Genomic DNA, 27,637 nt, shown 5'->3' on the forward strand with positions numbered 1-27,637 from the left:
CGATGGAAGTGAGCACATAGCGAGCGTGCCCGCTGTACAAGGCCATGTAGGCCGGGATGTTGTTTTAAAAATTGCTGGAGAATCAGATTAAACACGTGAGCCATACAAGTCACGTGTGTCATATTGCCCTGAGGAAGGCACGCTGCCATGTTTGCATCATTGCCGCACACGGCTGTTAAGTCACCACCGGAGTCCGCTACGTCAATTTGTACTCCTGTCGCAAGGTGACAAGGTGTTCCTTTCGTGCATAGTGCTGATGATGGGAGAGTAGTTGACGCCAGAGGCGCAGGTGGACGCAGGTTATGCTCACCCACTGGGCTGCGTTACCTTGACAGATGCAGAACCAATGGCTGAATGCAGGTGGTGTGTATCTCACAGATGAAGTACCATCATTCAGCTACAACCAATGGGAAGACACAACACCCTTTTTTAGGCCCCTCCTGTCTGAAGACCATTGCCAAACATAGCTATGAACCTCTGGTTACTGTTACCCCCAGTTCAGTTTTATGAGTTTGTGTGTTTGTTACATGACTACTTTTCCTGCTTGCTGTTTATGTACCTCGTTGGCCAATTCACATTTCACCTCTGCTTGTTTTCTGATTAAGTCATGTCCCTCCCATTCTGTTCCTCTTCCTCCATTAATGTTTTGACCCTGTATGACTACTATTCTCTGGAACTGCAGCCTTCCACAGGTATTGATCAACTTGGGCCCTGTGTCTTTCAAAATCACTGTATAGGGGTTAAAGGGTTTCAGGGTTCTGGGGGTCCAGCTTGGTGAGTGGCTTCCCTCTAGCCTATCCTTTACAGCCCGTCTGAGTGTGTCGATCCAGGCAGGCGTTACACCGTGCCCTCGACAGAAGGACATGTAGGCCGGGATAGTGTTTTAAAAATTGCTGGAGATTCATATTCAACACGTGAGCCATACAAGGCACGTGTGTCACATTGCTCTGAAGAAGGGCCGGAGACTGTTTTGCATCATTGTCGCACCCGGCATTCCCTGGCTACTGGTTGAGTGGAAACAACCATTGATGAAACTCGGTCTCACTCTACAGAGCTAACCGTCCACAACTCCTCAGCGGTGTCTCACATTTCCCCTACATTTCAAAGTAAACATTTGACCGCCTGATGGCCTTGAGCTCTGCTGCCAGCATAGTAAGGAGGTGTGTGGGATTCCTTGGGCGCAGTTACAAGGAAGGGTGGCCTGATCACACAGGGTTTGGGCTGAGGTGCAGGAACAACACGAGGTTGATGAGGCAGAAGCAGTGGAGGAACTTGTACATACAGAGGAAGGATGGAAACACATAACTCGTGGGAATGGAAAGACTTGTACAGCAGACCCTTCTCCATCTATCACCATAGTTACCCAGTGCCCAGTCAGCGACATGTAACGCCCCTGTCCATGCTTATTGTTCCAAGTATCTGTGGTGAAATGCACCCTGTCACACACAGAGTTTCTCAAGGAAGCGGTGATGTTGTGTGTGACCTGCTGTGGTAGCGCGGGCACCCCTTTCTTGGAGAAGGAGTGGCGAATGGCCATCGGCTCTTGGGGCACTGCAATGGGCATAAGGTCTCGAAAATCCTCGGTGACAAAAGGGTGTAAAGGCAGACTTTCTGTAGCCAACAAGTTTGAGATGCTGAAACTAAACCTCTTAGGCATGTCATGCACTTCGAAAATCATGTAAAAAACAGCGAGGGGACTCCAACCACAGTCTCCCTCGTTTCCACTATTTGGGCCACACACACCCCACTTGACTGGCATCAGTTGACCCCCAATTTCAAGATGAAAAAGATGCTTTGCATGAAGCACTCTTAAAAATACGCGTGCCTTTCGCCTCCCCTGGCTGAGCCAGGGGAAGAAAAGTCCTCTGAGAGCCATGACTTGTTCATCTTGGTTGTTTTTTCAAAAGCGAGGGGACTCCAACCACAGTCTCCCTCGTTTCCACTAAGTGGGCCACACACACCCCACTTGACTGGCATCAGTTGACCCCCATTTTCAAGATGAAAAAGATGCTTTGCATGAAGCACTCTCAAAAATACACGTGCCTTTCACCTCCCCTGGATGACCCAGGGGAAGAAAAGTCCTGTGATAGCCATGACTTCCTCATCTTGATGAACGTTAGTATGTCCACATTGTCAGTGGACAGACGCGTGTGCTTATCTGTCAGCACACCCCCAGCAGCACTGAGAACACGTTCCGAGAGAACGCTGGCTGTGGGACACGACAAGATCCCCAAGGCGTACGTGGTGCGCTCAGGCAATTTATCCAGATTGGAAGCCTAAAATGAGCAGGGCTCAAGTTGCACAGTAATGGCATCGATGTTCCCTTGCATATACTCATATATCTGTGTCTCCTCCTCTTTTTCCTTGTCTGGCTCTTTTGTTTTTGCATGAGTATATGTCCTTGTCACTTTCCCATGTGTTTGTGTTATGTTGTGAGTTGTTTGTTCCCTTTTGGACACCTTTGAGGGTGTTTTCTAGGTGTTTTTATGTGTTTGTGATTGCCTCCCATTGTTTCCTATGGGGTTCGAGTGGTTCGCCGAACCAGTTCGCCAAACCGAACGCAAACCAGACCTCGGTTCGGCGAACCGAGCTCGAGCCGAACCGCGACCGGTTCGCTCATCTCTACAGGTGAGCCTTCCCAAGAAGGTACCGTACTCATTTTCACCGCAGGTTCACCCATTGGAGCGCCTCTGCGGTTTGGTCTTTTTACTATTTTTATTTTTTAAGTAACACCATTTTATAGCACACCTAAGATAGGGTCTGGTGTCTGGGGCAAAGTTTGGAGTCAAGTTTGGCTGCCAAACCCAATTTTTTTTAGTAGTATGTGCTGGTTCGGTGAACCTAAACACTTACCACTAGAGATGAGCAAACTTGTTTGAAAAAGGTTTGTCAAATTCAAATTTGGTACAAGCCTTGGCTCCTTGGCTCGGGTTTGGATTCACAAGCAATTTTCTCAAAAATCGGCAAAGATTGGTTTTGTTCGGTAACTGTTCGCTGTTACAGTAATGCTTTTCTTCTACCTTATTATCACTTTGGCTAGGATAATGGTGCTCTATGATGAGTATGGAGACATGTTTTATGAGGAGAGAGGGTGGGGAGAGGTTCAATTTTTAAGACCAAAATGCAAACAGCTCCAATCCCTCCATAATATTGTTATTGAGCTCTAGATCCTGCACCATCCTCTCCAGTCATTCAACATGTGTAAGACTTCTACTCTGTTCTGCTGGTGAATGTGATGGTTTAACAAATGTGTGCCAATCTTCACAGGAATTGCTTTTGCCACTTGAACTGCTTCTGCTGCTAATACTCCTGTGTTGATGTCACAACATTCTCATGGTTGGAATTATAGAACTGTGATTCATGCTGTGTGCATCACTGCTGTCTTGTGGAAAACTACTGTTAAGATGGTCTACAAAGCTTGTTTCGATACTCCAGCATCCGCATGTCCCTGTTCAGGAGGAGAAGCATCTTGCTGAATTTATTTTTGTACCATGGTTCAGAGTGACAGTCCAGTAGTCAGCACTATTTCTAATACTAATAATATAGACATCATGTTGCAGATAGGGCAGCAAGAAGGCACTCATGTGTCAGACGCTTCCATGAGCTCCAAGTCCATGTTGTGTTGGTGGCGAGGTAACGCTCAAGGTTGCTTCTGTGGTGCCCCTGAGGCTTCCGTCGCCACAGGTCATTGCACCCCATCCAGCGGTGTGATGCCCCATTCTGGGAGAGGAAGGGAGTGAACTCCGGTCCCCTGGTAAATCCACACTACACCCATTGCTAGGAACACACTGGGACCAGGGAAAGTGGCAGAAAACCCTCCCATGCTGCATGCTGGGAGGGGCCGTAAGACCCATCCCTGCTCCTATAGGGTAGAACAGAGCAACTGGGGAGGTGGGAGGAGCCACAAGAGTGCAGACATAGAGAGGAAGGTCTGGGTTAGTCAGTTGAAGAAAGAGAACGAGAGAGAGTGGGGAAGGAGGAGAAGGCCTGCTGGAGGCAGGCAAGGAGGAGAAAAGAAAGGAAAGAAAGCTCCAAGTCAGTCAGGAGCTGAAAGGAAAGAAAGAGACGCTTCCTGGTGAAGATCCTGGGACTCAGAGGGTCCAGGTCACACCAAGCAGAGAACAGAAGGGGTCCCAGGGCCACGGGTAGCTGTAGAGCTGCGGTGGCCTGTTCCACAGGAACATCGGTGGAGGGATCAAGCTGCAGCAGGGGACGGTCCCTAGAAACCGGAGGAGTGCAAAATCATCTCCAAACAGTAAAAACCGAGGCCCAGGGAATGTTGTAAACTCCCCGGGCCACAGCCCACAGCAGAACTTCTAGAAAAGGGGTAATCAGCCGACAGGTGACCCCCCCAGCCTGGAGGCTGTTGTGGAGGCTAAGCCAGGTTCAACCTACAAAGGCAAGGCTAAGGAAGACAGCTGAAGACAGAGACACTTAAGAGAAGGGTACCGGCTTTTACTCCCAGAATCACCCAGAAACGGCGGAGGTCCCTGACAGTGGTCCCAGCAGTCCAAGGGTCCCTGCAGGACTGTGACAAGAATTGTGAGTAAAGAACTTGAAACTGTACCCTTGGAGTTGCCTCTGTTGTTTCATCTGCATAGACACTCACAAGCACCAACAGTGCCCCGGGGCATTGCTCCACCTGTGGGGAGTAGTACCACCATTGTTGCCATATCATCCCCCGGAGGCCTCATACAGCAGCGGCGGCCTGTTAGCCGCATACCAAAGGTGGCGTCACGAACACAAACTTTAATCCAAGCCACACATTCTACTGACACCCAACAGGGCCACGGAGCCGGGCCCAGCCACCACTGACTACCACCGGACTAGTCCGGCCCGGCACCGGGTGTCCCACAGCCCTGGGGTGGGCGAGTCAACTTCTCCAAACTCTCCCACCAACCGCAGACAACAGAGGTGCAATCAATATTTTCTTCATCTCATGAGTTTTCTGCGCACATGATCTATTCTTCCTCCATTTGTTTCTCGGTTCCTACACCTTCACTACCAATTTGTCTGTTACCATGAGCCCACCTTGATCAATCGACTCCACCCTCCTGTGACACACATCTGGTCGATGACTATCCAGACCTTACAGAAAATTGTATCCCTTCCTCCTCTTTCTCCTCTTCCTCCACCACCTCCTCCCACAGACTATTCAAAGTGTGTTCCATGTTGTAGATGACCGCAACAGTCATGCTAATGATGGCATCATCAGCGCTAACCATCTTTGTAATGTAGGTATTATGAAACTGTGCAGGAGGGTGCAGAGGTCCTTGATCTGTGCTAACTCCACAATCAAGATTTGCCCCACATCCAGACTGCGGTGTCACAGGCTATGCATCATGGCATAGTGCACTAGGACTCACTACTGCCACAGTCGCTGCAACATGAACAAAGTGGAATTCCACCATGTCGGCACATTGCATATCAACCAATTAACCAGTAGGCTGAAAGACCTTTGGAGCATTGCAAATCCTTAAGCCATGGTGCGCAAATGGCGGAAGTGAGCACACAGTGAAAATGCCTTCTACATCAGCACAACAGGCTAGAATAGTGACCTAGAAATTGCTGTACAACCAGGTTGAAGACATGAGCCATGCAAGTCACATGTCTGATGTCGCCCAGGCATAAGGTCACCAACAGGTCTGCACGATTATCACACAAGGCTTTTCCTGGCTTAAGGATCAGTGGAGACAGTTATTGAACAAACTGGGCCTGGATAGTGATCCACAGCTCTTCAGCTGTGTGACTGCATTCTCCAATGCATATTAATTTCAGCACTTCCTGATTGCATTCAGCACTGGCTGTGCTGTATGGAGATGAAGGGGATTTTCTCTGTACTGTTGGAAAGCATGTTACATTAAGGGAGACGTTGAGGGTGCAGGTGCAGGTCCTAGAGGAGGGAGAGGAAGCAGAAGGGGAAGCAGTATATCCAGAAGTTTGTCCTTAAAGCCTTGGGGATTTCAATGATTGGGAAGCAGTCCTTTCCCCACCTGCCCCCGCAGCCACCAGAGTAACCCATTGTCCAGTCAGCGAGATGTAATGCCCCTGGCCATGCTTGCTCGTCCAGGTGTTAGTGGTGAAATTGTGGGAGACACAGTGTTTTGTCAAGGAAAAAGTAATGTTGTCTGTGATATGATGGTGTATCGCAGGCTCAGATTTATTACAGAAGTATTGGCAAGTGGGCAACTGGTACTGGGGCACTGCAATGGCCATCAGGTTTCAGAAACCATCTGTATCCACCAGGTGTAAAGGCAGCATTTCCATGGCCATCAGGTTACATATGGTGCAGTTCAAGCTCTTTGTTTTGGCATGTGTTGAAGGAAGTGATTTTTTTTATGTGACCAAAACTGCGGGACCAAAGGCTAGCTGCTGTGCTGAGAGAGGGTGGAGTAGTGTGTACAAGACCAACCAGTGAACTGTGAGAGAGATGTAGAGGGAGATGTAATGGTGGATTGAGAAACATGAACTGTACTCGGTGTCTCACATAGGTCAAAAACACTAGGCATGGTCACTTCCGTAACAGCTGATGGGCCCTCACTCACCTCAACTGTAGCTTGTAAACTAGTTGAGTTTCTGCGGCCAGTGACGTGTGTGATAATGGTTTTGACGGAGACACAGGAGGAAGAAGGAACAAATGTGATTGGTTTGGTGGCCAGTGGTTGGGTAGGCCCAGTAATCCGAATTTTAAAGCAGTGAGATTCCAACAGTAATGCATGTTAGTTGCACATGTGACGTTCCATGTATGTAGTAGTCAAATTATTTGAATTTTTGCCTATACTGAGTCGCTGTTTTCAATGTTGACAGATAACGAAAGTTGGGTCATCCTTTGTGGTCTCAAAAAAGTCCATGGCTAGGCAACCCTTCCTGCGAAATGCATTCCTGTGACCGCTGCTAGCCACAGGCAGAGTTGTGGCTGAGGATACAGTGCTTCTCCTGGTTGGTTTGTGAGGGAGTCGCCAATGTAACCTCCTCATCTTCCTCCTCCTCATCTGCTCAGCTACTGAGTTGCGTGCTTCTGGATTTAAACCAAGTGGGATCTACAACTTCATCATCATGCTCTATCTTCTCCCACTCCTCTTCCTGACCTGACATCACAGAACATTACACGTGTGCCTCAGGTATCTGAGTCTCATCATCATCACCTCCAACCAGGGGTTAATGTAAGTTGATTAGGGTCGGGATCCTGCTCAGACCCTACTTTTTCCAGGCCAGAATCTAAGTGACATTGATTTTGGGCATCGGTGCAGATGCTTTTCTTCTCTTCAGTCTGGGAATCTTTGGACCAGACCTCTGATGCCCATGTGATACAATGTGTGAAGAGTTCTACAGACTCGCCCATGTGTGGTTCTCCACAGTCAGCTTGGCGGTTGGAGATTTGTGATGCAGGGAGAAACAAGTGTAATTGGGCTGGTACCTCTAAGGAATTAACTGTGTGTGATGTTGAGGTGCAGGAAGAGGAGGAGAGGCCAATAGAGGCTTAGCAGCCACTCTATCACATGCTGTTTCTCACCCTCATTTTAAAGTTTAAGTGATGTGCGGCTGCCAAAGAAATCTAGTGTAGTAGGCAGTCCAATAATGGAAGTAGTTCTCATTTCTCTTGGGACAGGATGAGCCAGTGTTTGCTCTGTAGTGCTTTTACTAACATTAAAACATCCCACATGTACACCTCAAACACTTGGCCTATTCACCCTTCCACCACAACCTTATTGTGATCTACCACTCATGGTTGATGTACCCTTTCCCTTGCCTGAGATGGCAATATTGGGAAAGCACTAAAAAGTACCAATAACTAGAAATGTGGTTCACTAGCAAATTTTAAGCCCACACTAAAAAGTACCAATAAGTAGAAAAGTGGTTTACTCCCAAATTTTGAGCGGGCACTAAAAAGTTCCAAGACCCATTTAGCTAGGTCACTGGCAATTTTTGAGCAGGCACTAATAAGTAACAATACCAAGAAATGTGGTTCACTGGTTAATTTGCAACAGGCACTTAACACTAGAAGTCCCAGAGAGGGGTCATTTAACATTTCTACCATTGGAACCCTATGGAGCTAGAAATTCCTGGGACTTCTAGTGTTAAACGAGCCAAGACCTATTTAGCTACTTCACTGGCAAATTTTGAGCAGACACTAAAAAGTAACAATATCTATAAATGTAGTTCACTGGCAAATTTGGAGCAGGCACAAAAAGCACCAATACCTAGAAATGTGGTTCACTGGGTTATTTGGATAAGGCATTAAAAAGTGCCAAGACCTACAGTATTTAGCTAGTTTACTGGTAAATAGTGATGAGCGAGTACTAAAAAGCTCGGGTGCTCGAGGCTCGGGCCGAGCATCCCAAGATACTCGTGTACTCGGCCCGAGCACCGAGCCCAATGTTATCCTATGGGAGACCCGAGTATTTTTCTGAAATGACCCCCGGCAGCATGTAGAAACCCTAAAAATGTCACAAAAGTCTCAGAAGAGTGCTCAAATGACATGGCAACAGCATGGGGAAGACCCCTTGAAGCATTTATCACTCAAAAGTCACAGCTGTGAACAATTTTGTCCGAGTTTTACGCCATTTTTACTGACTCACCAGAAAACCTTCCAAAATGACACCAAAATGAATTTTCATGGCGGAAATGTTAAGGGCACATACCCAATAGTGAGATAGAGCTGGTGTATGTTACTTTTTGAGATTAATACATGAAAGATTTTACGCAAAACATTGTGTGGCACTCCGATGTACAAAACGCACGTTTTGTGCTTTTTACTAGCGATGTCGGTCATTTTTTTTTTCATTCTATCTCCCGTCGGTCGGTCTCGCTCTGTCTGTCTCTCTCTGTCTTGTCTGTCCCCCTCTCACAGTCTGTTGGTCATTCTCCCCCCTCTCTCTTACTTACCGTTCCCCGATCACTGTCGCGGCGCTGCACTGCTGTTCACTAAACTCCGGCGGCTTTTCCTCTTTTGAAAAAGCCGGCCGCTCATTAAACAATCTCGTATTCCCTGCTTTCCTGCTTTTCGGCGCCTATGATTGGTTGCAGTGAGACACGCCCCCACGCTGAGTGACAGGTGTCTCACTGCACCCAAACACAGCAGCCAGTGGGTGTGTGTATACTGTGCAGTGAAATAAATAATTAAATAATTAACAAAAACGGCGTGCGGTCCCCCCAATTTTAATACCAGCCAGATAAAGCCATACGGCTGCAGGCTGGTATTCTCAGGATGGGGAGCCCCACGTTATGGGGAGCCCCCCAGCCTAACAATATCAGTCAGCAGCCGCCCAGAATTGCCGCAAACATTATATGCGACAGTTCAGGGACTGTACCTGGCTCTTCCCGATTTACCCTAGTGCGTTGACAAATCGGGGTAATAAGGAGTTAATGGCAGCCCATAGCTGCCACTAAATCCTAGATTAATCATGTCAGGCGTCTCCCCGAGATTCCTTCCATGATTAATCTGTAAATTACAGTTAAAAAACACACACACCCGAAAAATCCTTTATTAGAAATAAAAAACACTAACAAAGTCCCTCATCACCAATTTATTAACCCCGACAAACCCTCCATGTCCGGCGTACTCCACAGTCCTCCAGCGTCGCATCCAGCTGTACTGCATGAAGGTGACAGGAGCTGCAGAAGAAACCACCGCTCCTGTCAGCTTCACACAGCAACTGAAGACAGCTGCGCGATCAGCTGAGCTGTCACTGAGGTTACCTGGATCCAGCGGTGGATGCAGCGGTGGCCGCGGGTAACTTCAGTGACAGCTCAGCTGATCGCACTACTCACCGCCGCTCTGGTCAGCTCCACGCAGCAACTGAGGTGAGTATCGCGATCAGCTGAGCTGTCACTGTGGTTAATCGCGGCCACCGCTGGATCCAGCGGTGGCCGTGAGTTACCTGACTGACAGCAGCTGATCGCGCTACTCACCTCAGTTGCTGTGTGAAGCTGACCGGAGCGGCGGTGTATTCTGCAGCTCCTGTCACCTGCATGCAGCAGAGCTGGACACGACGCTGGAGGTCCGTGGATTACGCCGGACATGGAGGGTTTGTCGGGGTTAATAAATTGGTGATGAGGGACTTTGTTATTGGTTTTTATTTCTAATAAAGGATTTTTCGGGTGTGTGTGTTTTTTAACTGTAATTTACAGATTAATCATGGAAGGTATCTCGGGGAGACGCCTGACATGATTAATCTAGGACTTATTGGCAGCTATGGGCTGCCATTAACTCCTTATTACCCCAATTTGCCAACGCACTAGGGTAAATCGGGAAGAGCCGGGTACAGTCCCAGAACTGTCGCATATAATGTATGCGGCAATTCTGGGCGGCTGCTGACTGATATTGTTAGGCTGGGGGGCTCCCCATAACGTGGGGCTCCCCATCCTGAGAATACCAGCCTTCAGCTGTATGGCTTTATCTGGCTGGTATTAAAATTGGGGGGGACCGCACGCCGGTTTTTTTAATTTTTATTTATTTATTTTACTGCACAGTATAGACACGCCCACCAGCTGCTGTGATTGGGTGCAGTGAGACACCTGTCACTCAGCGTGGGGGCGTGTCTCACTGCAACCAATCATAGGCACCTGTGGGTGGGGAAAGCAGGGAATATGAGATGCACGCTGTGCAGGCCGGCCAATCACTGCAATTCCACAACTAACAGGGCTGTGGCATTGCAGTGGTCTGCCAGCCAATCCCTGCATGAGGGCTGGCTCTCAAAAGAGCGCCAACATGCAGGGATGAAGACCACGAGTACAGCACGAGTATCGCGAAATTACTCGGTACCCGCCGAGTAGCCCGAGTACAGTGATACTCGTGCGAGTACCGAGTAGTAACAAGCATACTCGCTCATCACTACTGGTAAATTTTGAGATTGCACTAATAAGTAACAATACGGAGATATGTGATTCACTAGCTGATTTAGAGCAGGCAGTTATAAGTAGCAATACCTATTTAGATCATTCACTGGCAACTCTTTAGCAGGTACTGACAAGTAGTAATCCCTATTTATACCATGAATTGCTGATTTGTGGCACACACCTTTCCCTACACTGCACATCCATATTCTACACTATCGCTCTCCTATCTATCTCAACTACTTATTATTAGATCCCTAGTTAAGCTAACTCTCTAGCAGCAGCAGTGGCAGCACCTTCCCTAAGCTTTAAAATTCACAAAATAATGGTGATGCTGCATGTCCTCATTTTAAATGCAGAGGAACAAGTGATTTAGGCAACAAATGACACAAGCCCTTTTCTCTGAACCTTGTGGATGTTTTCTGTGCTGTTCTTGGCTGCACGAACATCCACAAATAGAGTTAAGTAAAAAAAAAAATAAATAAATAAAAAAAAAAGACGTCACCCCACTGGCCTCTCCCCACCCGCTCCACTCATTAAACACATCTCCCCGTTCATCATACAGCACCAGAAACGCAATCAGTTACACTGCGCAACAAGAGGGTGATTGCACTATTATTTTGGGGGTATTTTATTCACTGTGTTCACTACTGTATATGGTCTGTGTGATGCCTCAGGTCGGTACAAGTTCATAGACACTGTTCACGTTTATCTAAGGGGTTAAAACAAAATTCAAACGATTATCCAAAAAAGTAGAGCACTTTTTGCACCATTTTCCAAAACTGTAGCGTTCTCATTTTTCGGGATCTGGGGCTCGTTTATGGGGGTTTCTTTTGCATCTCAAGCTGACGTTTTTAATGGTCTCATTTTTATGCACATGCTATGTTTTGATCGCCTGTTATTGCATTTTTTGCAAAATTTGTGGCAACTAAAAAACGTAATTTTGGTGTTTGGAATTATTGCTGCTACGCCATTTGCCGATCAGATTGATTGATTTTATATTTTGATATATCGGGCATTTCTGAACGCGGCGATACCAAATGTGTGTATATTTTTTTAATTTTTTAACCCTTTAATTTTCAATGTGACGAATGAGGGGTGATTTTTTTACATTTTTTAAAACTTTTTTAACGTTTTTTATTATTTTACTAATCCACATAGGGGACTATAAGGATCAAAAGTCTGATTGTTTGTTCTTTTCTGGACATCACAGCTGCACAGCTGAGAACTGCAGAAAAGTTGCTTTACTCATGACTTACTTTAGTCATCATATGACCCGGTGGTACCATGGCAACTATCGGCACGTGATTTCCGATGGCGCCGGGGCAGTGAATATGATACACCCCATGGCCTTGGGGTACTCAGTCACGGGCATTGAGTCACAGGGATGTGTCACAGGGGTGGCCGGTGCCCGGTTCCGTAACTCTGGGGGTCGCTTAAAAAACAGGGGAAAATAAAAAAGGAAATAAGAATAAATAAAATCCTGTTCGTGACACCAGAAAGCTGACGCACCCCAGGGCCTTAGGGTGCTCGGTCCTGGGCATTGAGTCACAAGGACATGTCATGGGGGTGGCCGTTGCTTGGTTCCGTGACCCACAGGGTTGCTTAAAAAAAGGGGGAAAAATAAAAAAGGGAATAAGTATGAATAAAATGTTTTTCGTGACGCCACTTGCGGTATGCGGCTATGTGGGGAAAGCCGCCACTGCAAAGTCTCTCACTGCTGGGACTGGTGGTATTAAGTAACTTGGATGTTATGGCCCTCTGCAAGTAGAGCTAAGCACAAGGGGAGGATTATGGTGGTTGTAGTATGGTGGAAGTTAGTGATGCAGACGTGTAAGAAGAATTCAGACAACACAGGGGCTGCAGTTTAACTTGTGCTTTACTCACTGGTTCTAAGTAGCTACAACCCAGCTGGTGCTGATCTCTACCAATCTAGGCCTCAGGTAATCTGGTATTCCCTTGATCCCAGTGCCGGTGTGGTGACCTGGTGAGCTTTACTTCCATGCACCCGTCTGCAGTTGGTGGGTCCCCGTGGTGTCACGCTCCCCGGGTCCTCGGCTCCCCTTCCCGGGTCCCCTGCCCCGCTCCCCGGCTCACCTGCCACGCTCCCCGCGTCCCAGTCCCTTGTGCCCGTCCTTCCTGGGCTTCCTGGCCGCCGATCCCGGCGCCCGACGGCCTCCCAGGCCCTGCTCGGCTCCCCTGCGTCCTCCTCTCAGCCTCCTTCCCTGGCTTCTGGCACCCGGGCCGCGCGCACGCGCATTAGGGCGCGCGCGCGGTCACTGACCCTTTCTTAAAGGGCCAGCGCCCATTAACAGGAAATGAGGTTAGACAGGTACGGGGTATAAAGGGGGTTCTTGTCCAAGGGGGCGGGGCCTGATCTTCGTGTTTTCTGAGCTAGGAGTCAGGTCTCCTTGTGTTTTCCTGCCATACTTACGTATCTCTCTTCTAGAGCTGATCCCGCCTCGCCATCCAGTCCTGCTGAATCCCGAGCCCCGCACGCTGTCCGTCTGCCATCTGACAGTCCGTACCATCTCGGATCCCTGCGGTGACCTGTCATCTCGCTCCAAAGGTTCCGGACCCCGCCTGACATCATCTCGGCCTCCGAACCTGAGCTACGTCACCCGGACTGCCATCTGTGACTCCGTGGTCCCAGGGACTCCTCCGCTACCTTCACTTGCACGGACTGTTCTGCTGCCCATCAGTGCTTCAGCTACCGGACTCCCTACCACCATCTTAGAGTTCGGTCCAGTGGATCCACCTCCTGGGTCTGCCCGACCGCCCGGCCCTGACAGTAAGATCAGGCCATGGATCCCGCTGCAGCACTATTGGCCCTGCAAGAGGAACTCCAACGCCAGCGTGAAGTCCAGACCCGCATGCTGCAATTTATGACCTCCGTGGACACTCGCCTGTACACATTACAAGCATCAATGACGCCTGCAGCACCCAGGTCTCCCACTAGGCAATCCACGGCTCCCGCACCAGTGGCAGCCGCGTCGGATGCTTCCCGACTCCGTTTGGCGTCACCTCCTCGTTATGCTGGAGATCCCAAGACCTGCAGGGGCTTCATAAACCAATGCTCCCTTCACTTCACGCAGCTGCCCCATCTGTTCGCCTCCGACCAAGCCAAGGTCGCCTTTATAATGTCTCACCTGGAGGGCGAGGCACTGGCGTGGATGAACCCCTTGTGGGAGAAGGAGGACCCCATGACCAAGGATCTTCAAGAGTTCCTGCAGGCCTTTCGCAGTACCTTTGACGAGCCGGGATGCGCCTCTGCGTCTGCTTCATCACTTCTCCGCCTACGTCAAGGAACACTGACGGTGGGCCAATACGCCATCCGTTTCCGCACTTTGGCTTCTGAACTCGGGTGGAATAATGAGGCCCTGACAGCCGCCTTCTGGGAAGGACTGTCAAGTCGCATCAAAGATGAGTTGGCGGGTCGTGACATGCCCTCCACCCTAGATGCCCTGATTGCCCTAGCCACGCGAGTGGACATTCGTTTTCAGGAGCGCTCCAAAGAGCTGGTTCGTGAGCGACGTGCGGTACGGCACTCCTCTCCGCCACAGAAGTCCTCTGTGCCACAGTCATCTACAGCTGGGATTCCTGTCCACGAACCCATGCAGGTTGATCGAGTACGACAGTCTGACCAACGTCGAGCAGAGCGGCTCGCCAAGGGCCTCTGCTTTTACTGCGGAGGGGACACACATCTCCTACGCTCCTGTCCGGAAAGGCCGGGAAACTCCAAAGCCTAGGGTTGGTAGGAGAGGCCACCCTAGGTGCTGGGACTCTCTCCGACCCAGTTATGTGGACGGTACAAGTATCAACAGGAGAGACGCGCTTCACGGCTGAGGCATACCTCGACTCCGGAGCAGCAGGCAATTTTATCCAGCAGGCCACGGTGGACAAATACCAGCTGCCTGTTACTCTACTCGAGAAGCCCCTACTGATTGCCTCGGTGGATGGGAGACCCCTCTCTGATACCAGCTCCTGGATCACGAAGCCGGTGGAACTGCGTATCGGTGCTCTGCACACCGAGAACATCGCTCTCTACGTTCTTCCACACATGTCCCACCAAGTCCTGCTGGGACTTCCTTGGTTGCGAACACACGAACCCTCAGTCAACTGGGGTACTGGCGAAATCACCCGTTGGGGCTCTGCCTGTCATGAGAGATGTCTAAAGTCTATACAACCAGTCCGACGACCTCCGGTTCCTGAGAACCTACCGGGTCTGCCCCCGGCCTATTGGTCCTTCACGGACGTTTTTGACAAGAAGGAGTCTGAGGTACTTCCGCCACACCGTCCCTACGATTGCGCCATCGACCTGGTCCCAGGAACAACACCACCTCGAGGACGGATATATCCGTTGTCTCCAGCCGAAACCAGGGCCATGTCCACCTACATCATGGAAAGCCTGGCAAAGGGATTCATCCGGAGATCCTCCTCTCCTGCGGGAGCAGGCTTCTTCTTCGTTAAGAAGAAAGAGGGTGACCTTCGCCCATGCATTGACTACCGGGGCTTGAATCAGATTACTATAAAAAACAAGTACCCCCTACCGCTCATCCCCGAACTGTTCGATCGGCTCAGAGGAGCCCGTGTGTTCACCAAACTGGATCTTCGGGGTGCCTACAACCTAGTTCGTATCCGCTCTGGGGACGAATGGAAGACCGCGTTTAATACTCGCGATGGGCACTATGAATACTGTGTGATGCCCTTCGGTCTGTGTAACGCTCCTGCCGTATTCCAAGAACTGGTGAACGACATTTTCCGGGACCTCCTCTACGTATGTGTAGTAGTTTATCTGGATGACATTCTTGTTTTCTCTCCGGACCTCCAGACCCACAGAGAGAACGTACAGCTGGTTCTACAAAGACTGAGAGAGAATCGTCTCTACGCCAAATATGAGAAGTGCGTCTTTGAGCAGTCTTCTCTTCCTTTCCTGGGATACATCATCTCGGGGACTGGGCTGCAGATGGATCCCAAGAAGGTCTCCGCCATTCTCAACTGGCCTCCCCCTTCTGGACTGAAGGCAATCCAACGGTTCCTGGGATTTGCCAACTACTACCGCCAGTTTATTCCTCACTTCTCCGCCCTGACTGCTCCTCTCTCCGCTCTGACCAAAAAGGAGGCTAATCCAAAGGACTGGTCACCTGCGGCCGACGCCGCATTTTGCTCCCTGAAGCGAGCATTCGCCTCCTCTCCTGTACTCCACCGACCAGAGTTAAACCGCCAGTTCACCTTAGAGGTGGATGCTTCCTCCTCAGGAGCCGGAGCAGTGCTCATGCAAAAATCCTCCTCCGGGAAGATGGTGACTTGCGGTTTCTTCTCTAAAAGCTTCTCAGCACCTGAACGTAATTACACCATCGGTGACCGAGAGCTATTAGCGGTCAAACTGGCTCTGGAGGAGTGGCGCTACCTCCTGGAAGGAGCAGTGTACCCCGTGATTATCTACACGGACCACAAGAACCTGGAATACCTGCGGTCCGCTCAGCGACTGAACCCACGGCAAGCCAGGTGGTCCTTATTCTTTGCCAGGTTTGACTTCCAGCTTCATTTCCGACCCGCGGACAAGAATATACGCGCGGATGCCTTGTCTAGGTCTCTCATGCCCCTGGAGCAGGAGGAAGAGACTATCCAACCTATCATCTCTCCTAACAAGATTGTTCCGGTGGCTCCTGTCACTCTGGCCCAGATACCACCCGGGAAGACCTATGTCTCTGAGACCGACAGGGAAAAAGTGTTACACTGGGGTCATGCCTCGAAAACAGCCGGCCATGCAGGCCAGAAGAGAACATGGGGTGCGATTGTACGCCATTACTGGTGGCCATCCCTTCGCACGGACGTTGCCGCCTTTGTCTCTGCCTGCCCCTCTTGTGCCAGGAACAAGACGCCCAAACACCTGCCCTATGGCCGTCTTCTGCCTCTGCCGATACCCTCAGTTCCATGGCAACACATAGCGATGGACTTTATTACGGACTTGCCAGTATCCTCCGGACACACAGTCATATGGGTCGTGGTGGATCGGTTCTCCAAAATGGCTCACTTCGTCCCTATGCCCGGACTGCCCTCTGCTCAGGAACTCGCGGAAGCCTATATACAACACATCTTTCGCTTACATGGCTTTCCTTCCCACATCGTGTCCGACAGAGGAACTCAGTTCACCTCCCGCTTCTGGAGGGCTCTCTGCAAACATCTGGGAGTGACTCTGGACTTTTCTTCCGCTTACCATCCTCAGTCTAATGGCCAAGTGGAGAGGGTCAATCAAATCTTGACATCCTTCTTACGTCACTATGTCAACGCCCATCACGACGACTGGTCCACGCTTCTGCCTTGGGCTGAGTTCTCCCATAACCACCACGTCAGTGAGTCGTCCTCCAAATCTCCCTTCCATGTCGTTTACGGACTACAGCCTTCCGTCCCGTTGCCTATATCCCCTTCTTCGGATGTCCCTGCTGCTGATACTGTAGCCCGTGACTTCGCTACCATTTGGGACTCTGTCAAGGCGTCCCTTGGGCGCGCTTCCCAGCGGATGAAGAAACACGCTGACAAAAGGCGTCTAGACCCTCCGTGTTTCTCTCCTGGTGACCTGGTCTGGCTTGCTTCCCAGTACATCCGACTGAAGATTCCTTCCTACAAGCTGGGTCCTCGCTACATCGGGCCGTTTAAGGTCCTCAGCAAGATCAATGAGGTCTCCTACAAACTGAAGCTTCCGGCCACGATGAGAATACCCAACTCCTTCCACGTCTCTCTCCTCAAACCGGTGTTCCTTGGTCCCTTCTCCGCTGCTGCCAGCCCGGCTCCTCCTCCTATTGCTGAGGACGACATCTACGCGGTAAGAGATATCGTGGCCATGAAGACTGTTCGTGGCCGGCAGTTCTTCCTGGTGGACTGGGAGGGGTATGGTCCTGAGGATAGATCCTGGGAACCCAGGGAGAATGTGGGCACTCCTCTGATCCGTGCCTTCATGTCTCGGTTGCGGGGAGGGGGGCGTGGGGGGGGGGGGGTACTGTCACGCTCCCCGGGTCCTCGGCTCCCCTTCCCGGGTCCCCTGCCCCGCTCCCCGGCTCACCTGCCACGCTCCCCGCGTCCCAGTCCCTTGTGCCCGTCCTTCCTGGGCTTCCTGGCCGCCGATCCCGGCGCCCGACGGCCTCCCAGGCCCTGCTCGGCTCCCCTGCGTCCTCCTCTCAGCCTCCTTCCCTGGCTTCTGGCACCCGGGCCGCGCGCACGCACATTAGGGCGCGCGCGCGGTCACTGACCCTTTCTTAAAGGGCCAGCGCCCATTAACAGGAAATGAGGTTAGACAGGTACGGGGTATAAAGGGGGTTCTTGTCCAAGGGGGCGGGGCCTGATCTTCGTGTTTTCTGAGCTAGGAGTCAGGTCTCCTTGTGTTTTCCTGCCATACTTACGTATCTCTCTTCTAGAGCTGATCCCGCCTCGCCATCCAGTCCTGCTGAATCCCGAGCCCCGCACGCTGTCCGTCTGCCATCTGACAGTCCGTACCATCTCGGATCCCTGCGGTGACCTGTCATCTCGCTCCAAAGGTTCCGGACCCCGCCTGACATCATCTCGGCCTCCGAACCTGAGCTACGTCACCCGGACTGCCATCTGTGACTCCGTGGTCCCAGGGACTCCTCCGCTACCTTCACTTGCACGGACTGTTCTGCTGCCCATCAGTGCTTCAGCTACCGGACTCCCTACCACCATCTTAGAGTTCGGTCCAGTGGATCCACCTCCTGGGTCTGCCCGACCGCCCGGCCCTGACACGTGGCCTGAAGCGTTTTGGGGTCCCCTCCTGTTGTCACAGTCCTGGCCCATATGGCAGGCAGCTTGAACCTCTCGTGCGTCAGACCTCTGTCCCCATTCCCGGATTTCCTCTTTGCTGCTGTGCCCCAGACACTAACGTTGGTGAGGAACCCTGATGATTCCCTCACCGGGCAGATTTATCAAGTGAGCTTGAAGCATCTTCCTGAACTAAGGCTGTGCTCCCGTGAGTACTCACACCATACTCTCCCAGGCGACCGTACTCCTTTAGCCCAATAAGTCATTTTATACTCTCTATCTGAGCGTTGACTTCTGACTGACAGTTCACAGACTGTCTGACTGACTGTCTGTCAAGATCTCCGTCTCTTGTCCACTGCACTGACTAGCCACTCCTCCTCCCAGGTGTCTGACTAGCGGATTGGATAAGTTTCCACCAATAGGTAGCCATCCATCCGATCTGTCTCTAGCCTGTTTCCCAGTCTGGGGAAAAAGGTCATGGATGTGTGTGTTTGAATGGTATTTACTGGCACTGGTCTACCAGGAATCCCGGGGTTAGCACCGCACCTGTTACCGGGTGCAATACCCAGTGGCACCTGATGCCTCAGGGGCACCACAAATGCTTACCGTGGCTGGGATGTACACTGCGCTGTCACATTTTGACAGTGCAGTTTAGGGGGTTAACAGGTACGAGTGGAATACGGATCCACTCATGCTTGATAGCCGCACACGTCAGCTGTTCAAATCAGCTGACTTGTGCGTAACTCACCGGGGCTGCCCACGGCAGCCAGTAGTGAGTATACCGACATAAGGCAGGACATACCCAGTATGTCCAATGTCGGTAGGAGTTTAAGTTTGCACAAATGTATAAAGTAATTTGAAAGCATTGAATAAATTCATGCAGAACGAGTTACAATCACCTGATCTACATCAAAGTTTTCATAGTAAATAGTTTATGAAAATATCATGGAATAACAAAAGTTCCGTGATCCTGTCTTAAAATCTTACTTGAGAAAGGCCGACAGTACTGTCAGAAGTGCATCAGGCATCTGCTTTTGCGTTTGTGAGCGGTAATATTATTCCTTTGCAAAAGCCAGCAGTATTTCCTCATTAGCCCAGTGTAACACATAGTGCAACAAATATGAGGTGTCCTGCTTTTATCTTGATCTCCAATTTGACAGTCAAAATAATACTTGTAAGCAAGACGCACTCGCTTTGTGAGATTCTTGCTCTGATCATGAGTTGTGTATTTGTCACATATGTAGCAGAAATTGTTCGGATCGTTAACACATTTGTGTCTATCCATCCTAACCCCTTAGTAAAGAGGCAAAATTTTTAAAGTCAGAAATATGTCACTTTATGATGTAATAACTCTGGAATGCTTCATCACATCCTAGTGAATTTAAGATCGTTTTTTCGTTATACATTGTACTTTATGTTCATGGTAAATTTAAGTGGATATGTTTTGTATTTAATTAAAAAAATATCAGAAATTTGAAAAATATTTTTTTTTAAATTTGCAAATTTCAACCTTTGATGCAGATAGTCACACCACAAAAAACAGTTAAATTACATTTCCCCCACACACTCTATTGACCATCTAGATGAGGTTGTTACGATTTACAGCAGCATCTAAGGGGTTAATTGGTCATCATCAGTAACAACATCCATTGTGACTGATGCAGCAATATGTCAGCTATAGTGTACAGCTGATAGATCCTGTATTTTCCCCCAGTTGGACATGCTATTCTTTTATAACTCAGGTCAGTAAAAAAGATGTATTGCTGGTCACTAAGGGGTTGATTATAAACTGCTATAACTATAACAGATCCGATGTCTTTTACAAACTCTGTCCAGCTTGCCTTATATACGGTACTTACTGCTGACATCAGCCGGTAGACCTATTTGAGCGACAGGTCCAGTTATGTCCGCATGAATATCTAATATATAAAGCTGAATGTGTGTGTGTGTGTGTGTGTGTGTGTGCCGCCCCAGCAGCGGATTGAACCACTTGGATCCGGGATGGTGTTCGTTCGTGGCTCGAGGGTCTCTGGACCCGGGGGCTTAGGTGCCACACTTAAATGTAAAATGGGGTAGTTACAGGGGATTTGGTATAGTTCGTGATACCACCCGTGGTTTACGGTAATTGGGAGTATCGCCTCTGCCATGGTAAGTACCCGGGTTGATGGAATGGGGCAGCTAGGTGACGTTGCTGTCCACGGGTAGGGTCAGGCCCTGCCTGAAGCTTCTCCCCGACCTAGGGTCCGTGTACCTCGACGTGCCTTCGGTCCCGAACCGATGATAGGACCAGGCTGCTGACCGTCCTCCTTGATGGGTTCCAGGCACTTAGCCTCAATCCCCTGTGATCGGGGGTCCGACTCCTCTAGGTCCAGACCACCGTTTGCGACCTAGTTTACTTCTCCCCTGGGAGCTTTAACTCCCAGCTCCCTCAGAGTTCCTCACAGCTCGAGGGTCACTACTCAACTGACTGACCTTGACACCTCCCACCTCTTAGTCTGACCCAAAGGTGGGCAGCCCTATTCCTGCTTAAGCAGCCCACTGGTGTGCCTGACAGTTGTGGTGCAAAGTGTATCTAGGATTTGTGAATGCTGATGGAGGCAGCACTGCAGGATAGAGACCAAGAACCATAGGGGGTTGAATACTGCACGAGTAGGGCAGGTTGTAGTACCCTGTAATGACCTGAATAGTCCAGGGGTGTCACATTCCCCCTTGATTAAACGTAGCTCGTCCTTGAGCTACAGGACATCCAGAGGTTTATTTATTTATTTATTTTTTTTAAACTGCAAAGGTAAAAAGGAATAACATTTTTACTAACATTACGGTTTTCATCCCACATAAGGGAGGCACATTTACTTTAATGTTTCACTAAACTCTTAAGCGGACTTTACACGCTGCGACATCGCTAGCATCGGCTAGCGATGTCGAGCGCGATAGCACCCACCCCCGTTGTACGTGCGATATTGTGTGATCGCTGCCGTAGCGAACATTATTGCTATGGCAGCGTCACATGCACATACCTGCTCTGCGACGTCACTTTCTAAGGGGGCGGTTCGTGCGGCGTCACAGCGACGTCACACAGCAGGTGTCCAATAGAAGCGGAGGGGCGGAGATGAGCGGGACGTAACATCCCGCCCACCTCCTTCCTTCCGCATTGCTGGTGGAGGCAGGTAAGGAGATGTTCGTCGCTCCTACGGTGTCACACACAGCGATCTGTGACGCTGCAGGAATGATGAACTACATCGCTAATAAGCAGAAAACGATTTTTTGTTTCAGGACGACCTCTCCGCGGCAAACGATTTTGACTGCTTTTGGGATCACTTAAGGTCGCTCTTAAGTGTCACACACTGTGATCTCGTTAATGAAGCCAGATGTGCGACACAGACACCGTGACCCCGACGATAATTCATTAACGATATCATAGCGTGTAAAGCCCACTTTAGAGTTCATCTTTTATAAAAACAGTGGAATGCTACTGGTTGTATTGATAGTGGGGGCTCATCCTGTTCCGTTGCAGCCCCTTCCTGCGATAGTCCAGTTCCAACGTCCCGGATCCCATTAACCCGCCACCCAAACAAACCTGACCCGCTGCATTCCTACTTGGGGTCTGTGACAGGGTTAAAGTCCCGGATTTAAAAGGACTACTCTGGTAGGCGCAGGAGGGGCAATTTATTTACAATGGGCACAAGTCCGTGCTGGCTGCAACCAATCCCGCAGCCATGGTCCATTTTTACTACTAAAATGTATATAAAGGAAACGAAGTCCATGCACCAGGTGCAGACATCACATAAACTTTTCCTAATCAGATGAGGTACTCTGTTGATTAAACCCAAAATTAAAATTATCATTTTGCATATAAACACGACTTATCATTGCTCAAGAAAAATAACAAACTATGAAAAATAAGAAAAGAAAACACAAATTTCTAACATTCTAAAATTTGGATAGCCTAGTACCGCTACCATCAATGCTTATAATCCACGACGGAGGCTGGCATGACCTTCCCATCAATCATGACAAGCTTCTTCACATCTAGGGCATACCAGCCCCGCTCTCCACAAGACACCACCTCTCTCGGCTGCAGGCTATAGCCCGGATGCCCCCTCAGGAGATGCTCCTCTACATCTCTCCGGGAGACAAACACCTCATCCGTGAGGCCCGTTTCCATGATGAACCCCCACCCTTTATCGGGGTCAAAGCGCCTCACAAGACCACGGTACCGCGGCCCTTGGACCCGGGAGGTAGCTTTTCTCAGGTGCTCCTTTTCTCTCTGGGTACGGGCAACAATCTCCCATCGTCGCTGATCTCGGGTTGTTTCTTCTAGTTGCTATTTCTCCAGTTGTCGTTCTCTTTCCCAGTAGGGGGCGTTAGTGTCCGGCCTCGCCTGCCTCACTGGTATCTCTCGTAGGTGGACTGCTGCGGCCCCAGCAGACGCTGGGATGCCGCGTGGCGGTGGAGCTGGCAGCTCCTCAGGTTCCGCCTTCGCCATGATGGTAAAAGGGACCGACTGCTCTGCAGCCGGGGGTGCAGAGTCCAGGTGTTCCGTATCAAGGTCCGGGTGTTCCGTATCAAGGTACGGGCCCGGTGATGCGGCCGAGTCTGGTCGGGCCGGTGTTGGGATACCCGCTGTCGTGGCCTGCTCGGGTGGTTGGGTCTGCGTCTCTGCAGCTTGCTCTCTACAAATGGGGGCTGGAGGTTCCTCTGCTGGTGTTGGGGTAGGCAGCTCGGCATCCGCTGAGGACGAGGGTGACGGTGGCGGAGCTCTTGCTCTTGGGTGAGGGCAGACCGGACCCCACAGCCATATAAGTCAGGTCAACCGAGGCTGGGTAGCTGCTTACCTGCTTCTCACGTGGGGCTTCGATCTCACGGGCTCACACCGCCATTGCCAGGCTCCTCATCTCTTCCCTCCAATGGTCCAGCATAAAGAGGTACTGCGTCCGCATCCTCCTGCAGAGTTGATCAGTTTCTTGATCGATCTAGGTCGCGGTCCCAGGAGCAGCGAGCGTCGGTAACCAGTCTCGTGCAGCCGCCATCTTGCCTCTGAGGTACCCAGGAATGGTATGGCAGAGTCCTGGCATCCCTGCTTCAATTCTGTTGTTACATGCCGTCACGCCCCCTCGGTTTTCGCCAGCCACTCACTGCTGCGCTGGGGCCCTCTGGGAACTTCCAGTTCCAGGCAAACTCTCAGGACGAAGAGCGGGGCTTTGGCTTCACGCACTTTTGGTCTAGTAGATGGCGTCTTGACGCCAAGATGGCGAAAAATGGCGGAAATTGGCGGGAACGGGACTTTGACATGCAGCTTCACTTTTCACGGTGCACATCACCCAGGTTAGTGAGCCCAGTTCATATCCTGTTCGTGACGCCACGTTTTTGAGGTGTGCCACCCCAGCAGCGGATGGAACCGCTCGGATCCGGGGGTGGTGTTCGTTCGTGGCTGGAGGGTCTCCGGACCCGGGGGCTTAGAGGCCACATTCAAATGTAAAAGGGGGTATTTACAGGGTATTTGGTATAGTTCATGATGCCACCCGTAGTGTACGGTAATTGAGAGTACTGCCATGCTGTTGGGAGTACCCGGGGTGATGGAGTGGGGCAGCTAGGTGACGTTGCCCTCCACGGGTAGGGACAGGCCCCGGGACTCTGTTTGGAGGTACTGGGATGCAGTGCAGGGGTCAGTCGGGTACTCACTCGGCAATGAAGCAGACGGTGACAACAGGGTAAACCAAGTCTCTGAACGCCGTTCCTTCTCAAGGGGACCTTGTCCGGGTCCCGTCCCCTGCAGTGCTGCTGGCGGTCTGTAACCTACCTCCTAGCACTAAGTTTTAGATTGTCCGTTGTGGTCCGGTAGCTTGGAGCTATCCGAGCCCCGCTCCCCACTGTGGCTAAGTAAAGGAATGTGCTCTCAGGAGCTCAAACTTGGGATTTTAGTGGGCTGCTTGCAAGGAAATCCCTATCCCCCTCGTTGCGCTAGTGCCCCCGATCTCTGAGCTGGTGGGAACAGTCCGTAAAGGCCCTTTGCTCTGCAGGTTATTTGCCGGGTCGCCTGAAGCTTCTCCCCGACCTAGGGTCTGTGTACCCCGACGTGCCTTGAGTCCCAGAGCAGTGATAGGACCAGGCTGCCTACCATCCTCCTTGACGGGTTCCAGGCACCTAGCCTCAATTCCCTGCGACTGGGGGTCCTACTCCTCTAGGTCAAGACCATTGTCTGTGACCTAGTTTACTTCTCCCCTGGGAGCTCCAACTCCCAGCTCCCTCTTAGAGTTCCTCACAGCTCGAGGGTCACTACTCAACTGACTGACCTTGACACCTCCCACCTTCCTGTCTGACCCCTAGGTGGGCGGCCCTATTCCTGCTTAGGCAGCCCACTGGTGTGCCTGACAGTTGTGGTGCAAAGGGTTCCTAGGATTTGTGAATGCTGATGGAGGCAGCACTGCAGGATAGAGACCCAGAACCATGGGGGTTGAATACTGCACGGGTAGGGCAGGTTGTGTAGTGCCCTATGAAAATCTGAATAGTGCAGGGGCATCACATGTCACATGTGTGTATGTCTGGGATTGACATCTGCACCGTCGCAGCTACAGCCACAAAATTTTGCACACTCACATGTCTGGACACCGAGAGCGTTCCAATTTACCAATCAATTTTGCCCCTATCTACATAATGGGGAAAAAGTGAAATGAAAAGTGTTGGAGGCAAATTGACAGCTGCCAGATGTGAGCAAGGGAGACTTAAAGAATCTATGTTATGAGGTGAAATTTTAACCCCGCACGTTCCAATTTACCAATCAATTTTGCCCCTATCTACATAATGGGGAAAAAGTGAAATGAAAAGTGCTGGAGGCAAATTGACAGCTGCCAGATGTGAGCAAGGGGGACTTAAAGAATCTATGTTATGAGGTGAAATTTTAACCCCGCACATTCCAATTTACCAATCAATTTTGCCCATATCTACATAATGGGGAAAAAGTGACTGGAGGCAAATTGACACCTGCCAGATGTTAACAAGGGGGACTTAAAGAATGAGAGCGATGGCGCCGAATTGTATATACCGTACAGTTGCTAAGGTGAGGCCCCGACATGGGATACTCACCACACTCAGGGATATGAACACACACACAAAATGCGCCACACACTACCATGTGCTTGAACACATATACCACCCTCAGCACACATTTCATCACACATACACCAACCTCGCCACATAATCGCTCTAAAACACACACAAGTCTGGTACATATACAGTGCTGGCCAAAATTATTGGCACCCCTGCAATTCTGTCACAGAATACTCAGTTTCTTCCTGAAAATGATTGCAATCACAAATTCCTTGGTATTATTATCTTCATTTAATTTGTCTTCAATGAAAAAAAATAAAAAAAATGTCATAAAGCCAAATTGGATATAATTCCACACCAAACATAAAAAAGGGGTGGACAAAAGTATTGGCACTGTTTGAAAAATCATGTTATGCTTCTCTAATTTGTGTAATTAACAGCACCTGTAACTTACCTGTGGCACCTAACAGGTGTTGGCAATAACTAAATCACACTTGCAGCCAGTTGACATGGATTAAAGTTGACACAAACTCTGTCCTGTGTCCTTGTGTGTACCACATTGAGCATGGAGAAAAGAAAGAAGACCAAAGAACTCTCTGAGGACTTGAGAATCCAAACTGTGAGGAAGCATGAGCAATCTGAAGGCTTCAAGTCCATCTCCAAAGACCTGAAAGTTCCTGTGTCTACGGTGCGCGGTGTCATCAAGAAGTTTAAAGCCCATGGCACTGTGGCTAACCTCCCTAGATGTGGAAGGAAAAGAAAAATTGACAAGAGATTTCAACGCAAGATGGTGCGGATGGTGGATAAAGAACCTCGACTAACATCCAAACAAGTTCAAGCTGCCCTGCAGTCCGAGGGTACAAAAGTGTCAACCCATACTATCCGTCGGCGTCTTAATGAAAAGGGACTGTATGGTAGGATACCCAGGAAGACCCCACTTCTTACCCCGAGACCTAAAAAAGCCAGGCTGGAGTTTGCAAAAAACTTACCCGAGAAAGCCTAAAACGTTTTGGAAGAATGTTCTCTGGTCAGATGAGACAAAAGTAGAGCTTTTTGGGAAAAGCCATCAACAGAGTTTACAGGGAAAAAAAAGAGGCATTCAAAGAAAAGAACACGGTCCCTACAGTCAAACATGGCGGAGGTTCCCTGATGTTTTGGGGTTTCTTTGCTGCCTCTGGCACAGGACTGCTTGACCATGTGCATGGCATTATGAAGTCTAAAGACTACCAACAAATTTTTCAGCATAATGTAGGGCCCAGTGTGAGAAAGCTGGGTCTCCCTCAGAGGTCATGGGTCTTCCAGCAGGACAATGACCCAAAACACACTTCAAAAAGCACTAGAAAATGGTTTGAGAGAAAGCACTGGAGACTACTAAAGTGGCCAGCAATGAGTCCAGACCTGAATCCCATTGAACACCTGTGGAGAGATCTCAAAATGGCAGTTTGGAGAAGGCACCCTTCAAATCTCAGGTACCTGGAGCAGTTTGCCAAAGAAGAATGGTCTAAAATTCCTGCAGAGCATTGTAAGAAACTCATTGATGGTTACCGGAAGCGGTTCGCAGTTATTTTGGCTAAAGGTTGTGCAACCAAGTATTAGCCTAAGGGTGCCAATACTTTTGTCTGGCCCATTTTTGGAGTTTTGTGTGAAATGATCAATGATTTGATTTTTGTTTCATTCTCTTTTGTGTTTTTTCATTGCAAGCAAAATAAATGAAGATAATAATACCAAAGAATTTGTGATTGCAATCATTTTCAAGAATAAACTGAGTATTATCTGACAGAATTGCAGGGGTGCCAATACTTTTGGCCAGCACTGTACCACCCTCAGCACAGATTTCACCACACATACACCAGCCTCGCCACATACCGTATTTTTCGTTTTATAAGACGCACCGGATTATAAGACGCACCCCAAATTCAGAGGAAAAAATAGGTAAAAAAAAAAATGGGGTCTGTTTTATAATCCGGTGGTGACTTACCGC

This window comes from Anomaloglossus baeobatrachus, chromosome 1 (genome assembly GCF_048569485.1).
Source record: "Anomaloglossus baeobatrachus isolate aAnoBae1 chromosome 1, aAnoBae1.hap1, whole genome shotgun sequence".
NCBI lineage: Eukaryota > Metazoa > Chordata > Amphibia > Anura > Aromobatidae > Anomaloglossus > Anomaloglossus baeobatrachus.